General features: G+C 40.3%; 1 protein-coding gene across 1 annotated transcript in view; it reads left to right on the top strand.

Annotated features, from left to right (window-relative positions):
• Positions 1-16,344, top strand: part of LOC122807180 (actin-related protein 2) — a 421,099-nt gene that overhangs the window by 380,657 nt on the left and 24,098 nt on the right. The window lies entirely within an intron of this gene.

Here is a 16,344-nt window from a genome sequence, read left to right on the forward strand (position 1 = left end):
ACTCGTACCTTCTTCCTTCCTCTTACCATCAGACAAGGACAGCATGGACAGACTGGGTAAAAAGATATATACCCCTTCTACACTAGCCTTTAGGGCTGTCCGTTACCAGACCCATATGGTCAGATATGCCCTAGATCTGGTCTCACAGGCCGCCTCCTTGCTCTCCTCCATGCCTGACTCTCCCAGCAAATCTCAGGTAGCATCTAAGCTGTCCTTGGCAGACACTCCATAAAGTGCAGCTGTGATGCAGCTGAAGCCTCTTCTAGGTCTGCAGCTTCAGCTTCCGTTCTGCGCAGATACTCCTGGCTTAGGCTACAGCCCCTTCTGAAGGTTTTAAAACCAAGGTATTGGATGCACCTCTGGACAACAAATTTCTGTTCAGAAAACAGCCTGCTGGTTTAAAAGCCTCCAGGAAAAAAGTAATCTCCAGGATTTAAAACATTTACTGGTCTCCCCAGATTCTAAACATTACAGGAATTACCCTGCAAAAACTTCCTTTGTCAGAAGAGCCCCTGCTCCAGCCTCCTCCACCACTTCCAGGCACAGAAAAGGGCCCAGGAAGAAACCCTCCCCAATGACAGTCACTCCTCAGCCTCCCACCAGGCAGCCTTTTCAAGACAGAAACAATAATGCCTGACTGCCTCAACCATCTTCCCCTATCATCCTGCCTCACTGTCTTCCCCTCTGGAAAAAGTCACTTCAGATCAATGTGTTCTGGCAATAGTGTGGAAAAATGATATTTCATGTCCTGGCAGGAAAAACCCATGCCACAAGGCATTCCCCTCCCAAAAATACAGCTTCACCTAATCCCTCAGGTTATCCAAGAACTACTTGCTCAGGGGACCATAGATACCGTTCCACCAGGGCAAGAAGGGAGAGGGTTTTATTCCAGGTTATTCCTGGTGCCAAAAGAGGAAGGCCCTTGGAGGCTCATCCTAGATCTAACCTTCCTAAAACTCTTTCTGAAGGTCCCTTCCTTCAGAATGCTATCACTTCAAAGCCTTCTTCCACTATTGCCACCCAAAGCTTTTATGGCCACTTTGGACCTGAGGGAGGCATACCTCCATATTCCCATCCACCCAAGTTACAGGAAGTAGGTACATTTTGCTGGACCCTCTTCACACTTTCATTTACTGCCTTGCCCTTTGGTTTATCCACTGTACCAAGGGGTCTTTACAAAGTGCCTAGTCCCAACAACAGCCTACTGCAGAACAAAGGGCAATCAAATCTACCTTTGCATAGACATCCTCATTCTAGCAGAAGAGGAAGCCACTCTCAGGATTCACCTTCTATGCTCCATGTCCCTGCTGCTGAGATTGGGATTCACCCTCAACCTAGCAAAATCATCTCTCACTCCAGCACAGGACAAAACTTTCTTGGCCTGCAGAATAAGGACCAACCTGATGAAGGCCTTCCTCCCTCAGGACAAGATATCTTCCCTAGTCAACCACTTCCAGGACTTCCTCCTGGTCACCCACTTCTCAGCCAGGCAGTTTGTGTGCTCCTTAGGCCTCATGGCAGCCACAATTCCTATGCTGCCATTTGCCAGGCTACACATGAGGAAGTTCCAGTGGTACCTGAAAAATTTGTGATGACAGCACAGCCAACCCCTGGACTTTCAGGTACCCTTCTTACCATGCCTGAAGACAGAGCTGAGTTGGTGGATCCAGCAAGTACAACAGAACCCAGGCCTACCCCTGCAACCCACCAATCCAGTACAATCCATGCACACAGATGCCTCCAATCTAGGGTGGAGAGCAACTATGAATGGCCTCAAGATGCAGGTCCTATGTGAGCCCTCCCTGCAGAAAAAGCATATCAACATAAGGGAGATGACTGCAGACCTTTCTCCCTCTCATGCAACCAGGACCCCCTACAAATCTTCACAGACAACACCACTGTGAAGTGCAGGCTAGCAATGCAGGCAAGGGAGTTAACCTCTCAGAACAACATATTACTGCAGACTGTCTGTATTCCTTCCCAGGACAACCATCAGGCGGATGCCCTCAGCAGATCATTCTCTCTGCATCATGAGGGGATGTTGCACAGAGATGTATTCTTAGACATTGTCCACCAATGGGACACACCTCAAATATATCTATTTGCCCCCCCCCCTCCGAATAGACAATTGTGGCTTTTCTGCTCCAAGGATCATTCCCCATTAGCCTGGAGAGTGGACGCCTTCGCCATCTCTTGGGAAGGGAATGTTTCTTTATGCCTTCCCTCCATTCCCACTCATTCAGAAAGTCCTCCTAAAAATCAGGAGGAACAAGCCAAGAATCTTGCTGGTGACTCCCTATTGACCAAGGCAGCATTTGTTCCCCCTTCTTCAATCTCTTGCGAACCACAAGTTGCCTCACAAGGTTGACCTGCTCACACAACAGAAGGGATCTCTCATTCATCCACACCGGGAGATGCTCTGCTTAACCCTCTGGTTGATAAATGTTTATTCCCTTCAGACACTGCTACACAGATGATGTGCTGTCTAGCCTGTAGGAGGCCAGGAAACCCAATACCAGGAGGTCCTATGTTTCCAAACGGAAAAGGTTCTTCAAATGGTGTCTACAAAGGCAAAGGGTCCCATTCCAAGCAGATGTTTTTCTAGTCTTACCCTATGTGTGTGAGCTCATAAAGTCAGACATTTCATATTCATCAGTGAAGGTCCACTTATCTGCCATTTCTGCCTGCTTACCTCTGGACCCACTTGTACTTTCCAGATTGAATGTCAAACTATTCTTAAAAGGGGTTCTCCACTTTAGACCACCAAAGAAACCTATTCCTCCACTTTGGGACCTAAACTGTGCACTAGAAAAACTCACAATTGCTCCCTTTGAGCTAGCTAGATCTGCTTCTCTGCAGATGTGCACATGGAAAACTGTCCTACTAGCCCTTATCTCAGCCAGAAGGGTGTCAGAATTACAAGCTGTAATGGCATCTCCACCTTACACAATCTTCCATAAAGATAGGGTGACCCTGCGCATCAATCCCTCCTTCATGCCCAAAGTGGTCAATGAGCTGTCTCTCAATCAGTCTGTTCACTTACCCACCTTCTTTCCTTCCCCACAGAATGACAGTGAGAGAATACTTCACTCTCTTGATGTCCACAGACAATTAAGACAATGAGAGAATACTTCACTCTCTTGATGTCTACAGACAATTAAGATTCTATTTAGACAAAACCAAAGCTATCAAAAAGTCCAATCAGCTCTTCGTATCCTTCCACCCCAGGGCCCTGTGGAAGGTGGTATCCAAACAATCCATCTCCTTCTAGATAAGGAAAACTGTCTCCTTCTGTTGTTCCTACTATGGCAGACACTTACCTCATGGGGTCAAGGCACACTCTACAAGAGCTGTGGCTTCTGGAGCCTTCCTCAAAGGCCTGGACACAACTATCATTCTTGAGGCAGCCACATGGTCCTCTGTGCATACCTTCACCAAACATTACAAATTGGACCATGTCTCCAGAGCCAGAGCAGGATTTGCAAGGGCAGTCCTGCACAGATTCCTGGAATCTGCAGCTTCTTCCACCACCTTTCTTCCTACTTGAGCTGTAGCACTCTCCCACAGTAAGAATACTGCAACATGGGAATAGAAGGACATAGAATAGTTGTGTAAAATCTTACCATAACCGTAATGTCCTTTTCTTCCATGTTGCTGTTTTCCTTCCCAAACACCTATCCCCTTCACTACATTTACCCTGTCTAGATGGCATCATTGGTACTACATAGTCTACTGCCTGACTGGGCAGTCAGTTCTGAGGTGTGTGTGCACAGACGTCACATTTAAGGCCCCTGGTTTATGGTCCTGGGTGTGACGTCCCACGCATCTGGCAGCAACCAGGCTTAAGCTTTTGCATGGGAGCCGGTGTTCGGGTCACTTGAGGCAGAGGATCCCACAGTAAGAGTACTGCAACATGGAAGAGAAGGACATCTCCCCACAGTAAGAATACTGCAACATGGAAGAGAAGGACATCTATGGTTATGGTAAGATTTTACACAACTGTTCTTTATCCGGCGTCTAGCAATCCCCATGGGTGCCGGTTAACTGAGAGTTTACTGTATTCTTAAGTGTGAGGAGGGAATGTAGTTTTTTTTATTTAGTCTCCTGGCATTGAGCAGTTGTACTTTGAGGTTCAGTTGCTTTAATTTTGCTGTGTCAGTAGGTATGTCAATTTGGCATTGCCTGAAAAAGACATTGTGGGAGTGGATACATTTTTAGCCAATATTTAAGACTAGCAAGGATAGATATCGACCATCATTGGCAAAACAATGTGGTTTGTTAACCATATCCTCCCAAGCTGACAAATTAAGCTGATAAATATTGGATCCTGTTAGAATGACACCAGAAAGACAGACCATTATTAAAATTCAGTCATCTTTTGTCATATTGTGGCTTTATCCCTAGCGATGGTAATATGCTGCTCATTGCCAGGCTCATACTAGCCAGAGACGCACAGTCTGGGACCTCTATAGTGTTTCTTTTCATATACTCTAAGGAAGTATGTCTCAGGTCATTTTACATATAGAGGGCACTGCTGATCATTTCTGTGCAGTGAGTGCCTCAAGGCAAATAGTCTGAATTTTCACAGAAAAAACGGAAAACATGACTAATGAAACCTCTGGCCAGTAAAATGACTACACTATGAGCCCTTTTGTGTGTTGTCCAAGTCTGATAGACTAGGCAGACATCTCCTATCCACACGGTAAATAAAAATAGTCCTCCTAATGTAAAAACACTTTAGAAAAGACGCAGAAGTGCAGTGTAGCTACAAACCAATTTAACAACTAGCTGGAAATCCCTTCTTGAAGGCAGTTTCAAGGCAATCTTATGGTATTAATGGTGACAGGAAGAGCAATACAAAAATACAGTGAAATGCATAAATAAAAGCAGAAAACAGTAATGATTATTCAAAATAACTTAAGCAAGTGCAATTTAACATTCAGAAGTACTAAGCTTTGCTTAGATGACACCAGATGCAAATAAAACACTTCTGGATCATGTGTTATGCTGAGCTCTGGAAAAATGAGCAGGAGACTATTTGTAGTAAAAGAGGTTTACTCAAGATAAATACTGGGTTGTTGGATGGGCACTAAGTATTATAGGTCTATGGAAAACAAGAGGGTGGGAAGAGTGCTTAAACAGATTATACAATAGATTAGAGCAATTAAAGTAGAGTGAGGAACTTTGGAAGTGAGATTACCATAAGGGGCCCAGGCCAGAGACACAGGGTACACCCTTGTAAAATCACAAATATTCAGTCAAGAAGGAAACAGGCTAGCTAGAAAGGGGTCCAGTCAAATAAAGCAAATGTTGAAGCTCTTTCAGAAAGTTCAGCTTAATGTGGATCAAGGCTAGCTAGAGAGGTATCCAGTCAAATAAAGCCAGTAGTGCTAGAAAGCAGTACCTCTGGTAGCCATTACTTCTTCCAAAAGGGTATGTAGTTGCACATTTTAATGCAGACTACTACATTTAAAGCCTTCAGCCAAAAGAGGGTGAGCCCATAGAATAACCCTTTTTTCATGTCAGAAGTAGCCTGAGAGATTTTTCTTAACCAGAATATTTAACTGCTTTTTTATAAAGACTGAAACAAAGGTGTCTGTATCTTAACACCTCTAAGATATAGGCAGACAACTCCTGTATTATGTAAACAGGAAAAAGGCATTAGACAGACAGGCTCTTGCATGCACGTGTGTGCGCGCGGTTCGTTCTTTCTACTTTTCCTTTTGCCATTACATGAGTGACTAATACCAGGAAAGTCATCACTCTCCTTGACCCCTTGGCTTGTATTATGTAGGAAGCAGACTTCCCACTGCTTTATATCATAGATTTATAAACTCCATTTGTAGTGTTGTGTAATTGTCTCATCTTTGAGTGAACTGTCACAAGAGCAAAAACAGAGTGATCTGTTTAGATCAAATCTAAAAGGATCGAACCAGAAAGAAACAAAAACATTCTTGAAGTTTTGTACATCAACTTCAAGTTTTTTACAGACACTGCTGTTCCACAATCTTGCATGGAATGCAGCCTGGAAAGCTGGCAAATAAGCCTGCAGCTATACACATTTATTTATATATTTATATGTATACTATATAGCATGTGTGTGTGTGTGTGTGTACACACACACACACACACACACACACACACACACACACAGACACCTGTATGTAAAGACCCTGATTGTGGTAAAATGGTGCTGAAACTGAGAGGACAGTTTGTGAATAAAAGGAAATACAGTTTGACATCACTAACTCAGTTGTACGTCTGCCAAGTCTGAAGGCATGATATGTACTATGATGCTCAATGTAACTACGTTTAATATACCAGAGGCATTTCCCTCCTTGACTTGGTTAAGTAAGATGTCATAACCCTGGAGGTACTTTGATGGGCTTACAAAGAGCTCAGATGTAAAGTTCAAGTGCTAATTTCTTCCATTTAGTAAAGGGCTAAGCATGAGAGAGAGACTGAGAGAGTATACAGTTAGAGAGAGAAATAAGTCCATTTTGCATTTAGCTACATGAATTGGTCATTCCTTAGTACGTCTGTCACTTCCATGAAAATTCTAGAGAAAAGCCAAGTACCAATGTGGGAACTTTTCACCTCGTATGTGGCTAGCATTGTTTACTGTTGTAATTGTGTTGTTGGTTAAAGGACAGCTGTGCCCTAAATGCACCCCTCCTTTCTTCAAGAGTGTATTTTTATCTCTAGAGGATGATTACCTTACTTTCACATATTAAAAAGCCTGAGTTTGCATTTTCTCCCACTCTCGTTGAAATCTCATAATGCTTTCATTAGTAATTAATTTACCTTGCTCTTGCATCACAGTATGTATTGTATTTGATAAAGAAAGAAATGCAGCAAGATACTTTTAGCAAGTTTTATTTGATGCCCACTAGGGTCATAGTTATTTAGGCTCAGGATTCATGACACCGATTCTACACTGTGACTGCATTCTTTGCCTTTCCTGAAGCAATACACGTTTACCTTTTTTATAGTCTGAAATTGACCTGATAACCACTCTGAGCAACTTAACTAATTAGAGATGTAAGCCTGCCTGATTTCAGGGAAGTAGGATAGAACGGACACTCACAAAATATCACTTTAAAAAAGGCTATGTTATGTCAGTTATTTCTTTGTCATTGTCAAGAAACTTTTATAGATGATATGACATGTAAGAGTCGCTGCAGAAATGTGAATGACATTTTTACTGAGGATATTCAGTATTGATGGTATTTCTCCCTACTACCATTATAAGTGAAATTCTCCCTACTACCATTATAAGTGAATGGGACTGTGATCTAAAAACACAACAGAACATTGTAATCTCTTCAGTTGCTCCCTTATAGTGTATTATGGAAAAGAAAACAATTTCCAAGAAAAGATCACGTTAGTATGTCTGCCCCATTAGGGGGTTCAGGGGCGTGAAATTAATGTTAAGTTGTTTATTGTGGTGCTGGCATGCTTGGATTGTGTGGAAGTTCATGGTAGGATAAAAAATTTATATTTTCCATTTTTTTCCTACAGTGATCCTTTAATATTGTTTGTGACCAGGTTTTTTTTCCGCCAGGGTTCATGATATCCCCAGCTAAAAATAAATAAATAAAAAGAAAACTTGTGTCCATGGCAACTGCCTATGGACATCAGTGCCTGTTTTGCCTGAGGACCACAGAGTTTTCTTATGTGATCAGCGTATGGGTTTTATTAAGAAGATGCAGCTTATTTGATCTGCAGTCTCTAGATCTTTCTTGAGCAGAGAAAGTCATTGGCAATACTGCAAGTGGTGTCTGCCATGCCCCATCAAGAGAAAAGTTAATGAGTGACCAAATCTTAAGATAGTCCTGAAAAATAAAATGTCCTAGAAAACTGGAAAAAACAAATGTGTTGCCAGTTAATGAGTCATTGAGGGGAAAGTGACTGTTTTATCCTAGTAAGGTTTCACCTTACTCACCCTTTGTCTTCTACAGCTAGAAACCCTACCTGTCATAGCACTCCAGAGAGAGAAAGAAAGTAAGAATGCTTCCATTCAGGTCCACTTAGAAGTAGTTGAGACATCCAGAAGAGACGCTTGTTCCCAGGTGCTTGTTCTAGAGGTCTGCTTAGTTGTACCATAAGAACCCAACCATCCTTGTTCGAGAAGCTGCATATTGTCTGTCCTTAGTGTTTGTTTTTTGTACACATACACACTCATTGAAAAGAACCTTCAACTCTGTACCACAAGGATGGACAGTAAAAAAAAAAAAAAGAAAAAAACCCTTTTAATTTCTGAAAATCATATTGAGGAAGAAATGGTTATATGACCCACAATTATTCCTTCATTGGTCGAGGAATCATCTTCTGGAGTCACTCAGCCAAAAGAAAGAGGAAGACTTTGCTGCAGATTTCTTAGACTCAAACTTAGATGAGGAAGACTTGGGATATTCTGACACAGATCTCCTCATTAGGGTTGCCAACCATCTAGAATTATTCCCAACTGTCCAGAATTAAGGAACACTTTCTAGAAAACTGAGACTGCAGCATATTGTCTGGAAAAAATATAATCAATTGTGGTGCACCTAGGAAGATTATTTTTTTTTAATTAAAATATTTTCTGTTTTTAGGGCGTTCTTCTTTAAGAACACCCTTTGCGTCGGTTGCACGGAAGATGAAAACAAGTTGCAAACACCTGTTGCGTCTGTGCGACCGATTGTTTTTGTCTTCCACACGCGCAGAATTTGAAATCCAGAAGACGTTTGGTCTGAGCCAACAGACCACTACCAGTCAAGTGAGAGGTAGGCGTGTGTCTGTGTGCATGAGAGAGTGCTAGGTGGTGGATGTTTACTGACATAGTCATTATTTAGGTAAATGATTTGTATACCTTTAGAAATTTATAATTGCGTCAAATGGCTTAAAGAGCGACTTTATTCTAGTTAGAGGAGGAAGGAACTTTGTCGGTTTGAGGTAAGAGGGTAACTGTACAGACATTTTCATGTTTCTTGGCATTTATTTTATCTTCCAGATTGTCTGGCCTTTGAAAGTCTTTTAGTGTGTGTGCATTTATTTTATCTTCCAGATTGTCTGGCCTTTGAAAGTGTGTGTGTGTATAGTATCTTCAGTGCTTTACTACATGTAACCTGTAGGTAAGGTCTCCTTTAGCTGTTGGCCATATTTTAATAAATGCAGCATTAAAATCTTAACCTACACTACGGAAACTGGTTGGACAGTATGTCAGTTTGATTTACTTTGTTAGTTTTCTTTGGTGGGTGTTACCATATGGATGAAATTTCCAGGTTAATATCCACACTGACTTATTGTTTGAAGTGTTACTGTTAGAACAGACTTAACGGTGGACCTCTGCTACAATTGATTGAGTATTGCAGGTCATCGCATTCCATTTACACTACTTTCTACATTTGCTGTATGTGAGCTATTTTGGGTGTGTTTAATATAACATTGTGTATGCTGTGCTGTTTTGTTTTCTGAGTATTGTAATGCATTTAGGTTATTTATCAGAGTATGCAGTTACAACAGAATATTGGAAACTATCACTTTCCATTTACTAGTCTGCATTTTAAGTGTTATTTTTCAAACACTTAGTGGGAATAATTGTCATGCATGTGTTAATCTGTACCTTCTGGTTGCCATGTGTTACAGTTCAAGGACATTTCCAACATTAACCCTGTCTGTGTAAGGTACACATCCTAGCATACATCTCCCCTTCAGGAAACAAGAGCCTGAATACTCTACCCCAACTACCAAGCTACATTTTTCAAAGAACTGAGTTTCAAGTACATTTTTCAAGGAATTTAGGTTCAAGTACATTTTCAAGGAATTATGAAGTTCAAGGGAAAAGAAGTTTATTGCTGATCATGCTAAGTCTGTTTACAATGTGCAACTGTTTTGTTTAGCAAATGGTGTCACTATTGTGGTAGAGAATTTCAAATCAGTGTTAGTAGCACAATGGATAGCATACTTGTGTTTTGATGCAGAAGGCTGTGGGTTCTACTCCCACGGCATGTAGATAGATTGCTGATAACTGGGCTGTATTTTAATGGGGTGGGGTGCTGCAGTCCTGAGTATGTCCTCCTTTGGATGAGATGCCTAGTAACCATGAAACTGTTTTCAGTGTGCCACCCATTCTGTTTTGCAATATTACCAGCTTACCATTTTTTTAATGTAACGTAGGCAATTTATTCTTCAAGGGCATCAGACACTGAATTTTTAGATGAAACACTGAAATATAAAGTTGTTTTCTAGCAGCAACCTTTTCATTACAGATCAGAATTATTCAGATGACTTACTTCTGCAGCGATTGTGCATATTGACTGATATTTGACTGTGGGTTTCAGTGCTGTTTTAGTAAGTGTGAGTTTCAAAGGCAGAGAAGTTTTAATGCTAAGCCTGTTTTCATTGTGAGACTGTATTGCTTTGTTTAGCAAATATTTATCACTGTTTGTGCTATAAAAATTGAAATAAGTTTTAAACTAAATCCAAATATCTAATTTTTGTAGAAGTAAAGCTGAAAGCAGTATGTACACAGAGTTTTGAACAGGGTTTATGGCAACTGGAGAGAAATGGAGAAATAGCCAAGTAATGGGACATTAGAAGGGCTGCGTGGGGTGGGGGTAGGTAGCAAAATTCCATACATTTTGCTTTCACATACATGTCTAGAATTTTTGACATGAAAAGTTGGCAGCCCTACTCCTCAACCTTATGGCATGACACAGATGGCAGGAAAACATTTAATCAAGTTTCCCTTTGGGTACATCTTTTTCAGAGAAATCGTACCCCCGCCCAAGTATTATTTCAAGTGGGGGGTCTAAGAGGTCTTGAAGTCAAAGGTTACCTGCCCTTAAAAGTGAATCCTTATAACTGGATAGAAGTCTTTCTGCCTTCAGTAGACAAGAGTAGATTTTACAGGGATCAGAATGCTTGTAAATGTTGTTGTGTTATTCGGCTTTTCCTGGTTAGGGGTCGCCACAGCGGAACTCTGGTCCGCTAATGATTGGCAGTAGATTTTTACATGCCAAGTTGCCAGCCCTGACACACAGCCTTCAACGAAGGTACGCCCGTTCACGCATGTCTCCACACAGAAGACGCTCTAGCTGAGAATCGAACAGGACAACGTTTTACTGTGAGGCGACAATGCTACTGCAGCACCACCACCGCAGTCAGAATGCTTGTAAATATCTGTATTAAAAACCTGGTTACTGACCCAGCACTAGTATCTCTTGACATTGCTTCTTGGGCTGTGTGTTCCCTAATGACAAGGAAAGCAGAATGTTGTACTCTTGGAACAAATATGCATGCATCCTCTTTACTGGTCATAAGAACAATGCATTTCATAGTATACATGATCAAGTATCAGGCAGGGTTGCCTTAAGTCAAGGATATGACAAGTAAAATCCCTCATGAGGCCTTAAGGGGTATGATGTTAGACTAACCCAGATAGCTTCTGAGGTAGAGAGGCATGTCCTTAAATGTTGGTATGATGCTATTTATGCTAACAACATGGGGCAGTCGCATAGATGGTTATATATTGGCATCTTGGTATAGAATCATTCCCTTCCTAGGAGGTTATGCTATAGTTAAATGACTGCTTCAATAAAGATTTATTGATGCTTTTCATATGGATCACTGTTTGTATTACATGTGGGATTTGCATACAGTTGGATGTCTGCCTGGTTTGCCCAACTCTCTATGAATGTCCTAGCACAGACTGGCAACTTCCTAATGCAGCATTGCAAGCCTGCATTTTAGATAAAAGGGACAAGCCCATGCCATCTTTACTTCTCTCTCTATCTCTGTCTTTTTTTCTGCAAGCATATGCTGCATTTCAATGAGAAAGTCTGTGTTCAGTTGGTCTAGTTTTGATCCTATGGCTGCAAGATGCAGAACTCTTTGTAAGTTAAGTCCTTGTCAGGAAAAACTTTTCTTTTGTTAAATTGTATTAACTTTTTTGCTGGTGAAATCTCTGCAATCCTAGGGCATGCATTATGCAGTCCTGAAAGGCCTTTGAAGTTGCAGATGTCAGATTCCATGTAAGTACTTGGATTCTGAGTGCCTTTTCTGCTTATGAGAGTCCAAGTTTATGGAGACTGCTGGGTTTGGGGTTCCTATCAGCAGACCGAAGACGCATGTTTTCAAATGTGTCTTGGTTGAACTGACAAAACCGAAACTGCAGAATATTGAAGCGGCATGTAAGTGAATTTTTTCCCTGGGAAAGAATTTGCTTGGCCGCTTCGGTACTTTGCCATTTTCAGCACTGTAATGCGGTCTCAGAGTTGGTATATTTAAGTAGGGGGGTGTTGGAGGCACAGCCCTCCACGGGGTGTGTGGGGGGCAAAGCCCCCCACTTAATCTCATGTTTTAATGTGCTTTTATTTTTTTTTGTTGGAACAGCATTTTTTTTCCTTGGAAAAAAAATCGCTGTTCTGTCAGTTCGGTTTTGTAAGCTTTTGCTTACATGGGGTTGATTAATCACTGTTCGCTTAACTAAGCATTCGGTGATCTAATATACATCCCTGGGTTTGTATGGGTTTAACTAGGAACACCCAAAGAAGTAGAGAAGCCTTTTTCCAAGCCTGGCTGGTGCAAAAAAAGCTGGAGGCCATCTTAAAAGCATCAGAATTGGACAAGCCATTTGCTAGTGTGGGGAAGACTTGGCCTCCAAAAAATCTTCATAGAAGGGAACATTGGCACAAAGAACTGCTACTGCATGGTGAGAGGACCTTTAAAAATGCAACTAAAGATCCACTTTGCATCTGAAAGGCCCAAGGACCCTCTGACTGTTTCCCAGCCCGTGTGCCTTACATACTGACCTTTGACTGACCCCTTCATTGTCAGATATGTTAGCAGCTGCCAGCATGTTCTTCTGGGCCTTGTTCCATGTTGCATGCCTGCCAAACGTGAAGAAAACTTGTAACAACATGGCCCAATTTGACTTCTAATTAGAAACTTTGGCTCCAATTGGTGGAAAAGAATTGGGTCTTCCAGCTGTTGCAGTGATGGTAACCATTGTGCAGATTGGTAGGTGGATTGTGATCACTGCTACAGAAGTGCACACTTGGCCAAATCTGAGGACTTTTTTTTTTTTTTTTTTTTCAGGAAACTAAGATTTACAAACATTTTGTGTTCATAATGTCACAGGTCTGTCAGGGACTGACTGTTCCCAGTTTCCCAGCATGCCTTACATGAAACTGGCTGAAGAGGTTTTTGCAGTGTGGCAGAACTACAAACAGGCCGTTGTCCATCCATCCAACTCAGGCACATAACCCATTAAAAACACCCTCCAAGAGGGCGTTACCCAAACTAATGACTGGTGCCAGAAGCATGGCCTCAAACTGAATGCCAAGAAATGCATCATTATCCCCTTTGGGGAAAATGGTATCCCCCGTAATTATTACATTAATAACATACTAAGCACACAGTCAGTCGTGAGGGTCTTGGGCAGCTGGTTGATAGCAACCTGCCTTTTGACCACCATGTTGCCGCCGTTGTACGGAAGGCTTTGTACATGGCCCACCTCATAAATAAGGGTATTTTATACAGCAATTCTCACAAATCAACAACTGCACAAACTGGCATTACTTGACTTAAAATTACTGTTATCCATGCAAGACATGTTACAGCCTGTGCTCCTACTTACACTAATTGCTGTCTGTTTTTGTCTTAACTTTAGTTCCCTCCCAGATTTGAAATGCAGCTTGTGTATTTTCAGAAAACATTAAGTATTAACTGTAAAAAGTGCCACTTTTTTATTGCCTACCCATGTAGTGAGCTTGTCTCCATGGAAACATAAGAACAAAATGTATAGCTGCCTTCAGCTGCAGACTTTTCCACTCAAACCTAACATTTATTTGCTAAATGAAAACTTTTCATTACATTCAGCATTCTCTTATTTACTTGCTTACACAAAAAACGTATTAGATTAAGCCAATGTCCTTAATCTAGACATTAAACAAGTCAATAAGGAGGAAAATAGTGCCAAATATACTTCAAACCAAGAAAGAAGCACTCGGATAGTCATAACCCCAATTCACCTTTTATTCAAACAGCACCAAAACAATACTGAGCACAACCAGTACGTTTTTGTCAATAACTTCATCAGATAAAGAACCATACCAAACAAATCTCAAATACTGCAATAAAGTAAATATAATTATTTCAATTGAACCATTAAACCTATCTAATGCATACTTTAATTTCATTAAATTACAAACCTTCTGTTGTAATTACAAACCTTCTGTTGTCCTAATTAAAAACACTAGTCACAAATCTCTTTCATATAAAAAGTACGTATATAACTGACTTAAATATATAAAACCTTAATGAAATATACAAATATTTAAAAACATATAAAAACTAAGTAATAAATACTTAATAAAACCTTATGTATTCTAGGGTATTTAGAACAATAAATAACTGTATAAAATACTTCCATTTATATATTTAAGTCAGTTATATATGTACTTTTTATATGGAAGAGATTTATTTGATTAATGTTTTTAATTAGGACAACAGAATGTTTGTAATTTAATGAAATTAAAATATGCATTAGATAGGTTCAATTAAAGTAATTAGATTTAATTTATTGTAGTATTTATTGAGATTTGTTTGGTATGGTGCTTTATCTGATGAAGTTACTGACGAAAACGTACTGGTTGTGCTTAGCGTTCTTAATTTGTTTTGGTGCTGTTTGAATAAAAGGTGAATTGGGGTTATGGCTATCCCAAGTGCTTCTTTCTTAATCTAGACATTCTCTTAATGTAAAAGTGAGAAACTTCTCAATTCTACATGTAATCAGTGCACCCCACACCCACTTCATCAACCCAGGATTACAGCATATTAAATATGCTTTTGTCCAGATGTTCTTCTCTTTTTATATTGATAATTCCTATATTTCTTAAAATTAAAGAAGAAAACAGGCATTTGTGTACTTCAGTATTGTTATGTACAGCAGTAACTGAAAATGCTGTATTATATAGCATGCAGTTTGTCATTAACTTTTCTGTACAAACACTGTTAAGAACAAAATGTTTTCCCCTTTCCTTTTAGGGCCTTCCAAACATTAATGACGTGAACTAGTGTATACACATTTCAGTCCCCCACAATTTTAACAGTATTACCAAAAATCCAATTTTTCCACTTTTTCTTGTAACTTAATCAATACTTTATAATCTCACATGTATTCACTAATTTCAGTGTTGCTGCTTGTCTTCCTGTTTGTCTTCATCTCCCCACCCCCAGGCTCCAGTTAAAGTCCAAGGGATACCAGATTCATCTAGTCAACTCCTGTGCTTTTTCTTTCTTTGAAGCATTTTCCTTTGGAACAATGGAAAGGATTTCACTGGCAAAATCTCTCTATGAGCTTTATTATCAGAAAAATGGGAAGCAGGGTCCCCTTCTGTTTCTTGTCTCAATTTTTTGTTGGACAAACTTGTGTATTTCTTCTTTAGCCTGTTCTGTACCAAAAATTACTTAGATACTCCAGGAAAAATATTCTGAAGACATCTGGATTCAACAGCTTGACTCACACACCTGCTTCTCAACATTCCCTGATTGCTGGGATAAATTTGCTTCTGTTCTGCCTGATGCATGGTGAGTAATCATTTTCCAGAAACACTCTATTGTCTGCAGTTTTTAGTACTTCACCCTTCCACAATTTTGTCAGGATCAATTATTTCTGCTAGCTTGATTGTATCTTTACTAATACAGGTCTTGGCTGCTTCTCATAGCTAGGCTTGGACTATACACATGATGCACCCTTTTAGTTAACAAGTAACTGAACTGGTGTTCCACAGCAGGATTTATTTGTGTTTTCATAAAATGAATGCAGTCTATTCTGTCCAGTTTCTCCTGTAGAGCAGAAAATCAAATTTTATGTGTATGCTGTGTCTTCTAATTACCATTTTTTGAAATGGCTCTTCTTGAGCAGTCTCATACTCAGCCAACCTTTTCGCCATTTTGACCTCTGATTTTTGCAGTTTTATTGGTTCATCTAAATAGCTGTTTAAAGCTTCTTCCATTTTTTCCAGCCTTTAGTTATTTGAGTTGAGATGTTCCTTCAGTGATTTGTTTATTTTAATCAGCTCTGGGCACATTTGATATATTTTTCCCTCTCAATTACCGGAAGCCATGTCTTGAATCGGTGCTGGAGCTTGAACTGCTTTTAGCTGCAGGATTCTTCCTAGTCAGTGTTTTCTTTTCACCTTTTCTAGTTAATTTTCTTTCAGTATCTCTTAAGTTTCTTCTTTGCTGGCATCCAGGCAGTGTACTTACTAGCCAGTAACTGAATTTACTAAAACTGGCAGAGATACTGGCCCTTATCTCGGAGTTTCTTTTTTCCCTCTGGAAGAGTTGAAATTAAGC

Source organism: Protopterus annectens, chromosome 7.part0 (genome assembly GCF_019279795.1).
Source record: "Protopterus annectens isolate FY-2018-M chromosome 7.part0, PAN1.0, whole genome shotgun sequence".
NCBI classification, from domain to species: Eukaryota; Metazoa; Chordata; order Ceratodontiformes; family Protopteridae; genus Protopterus; species Protopterus annectens.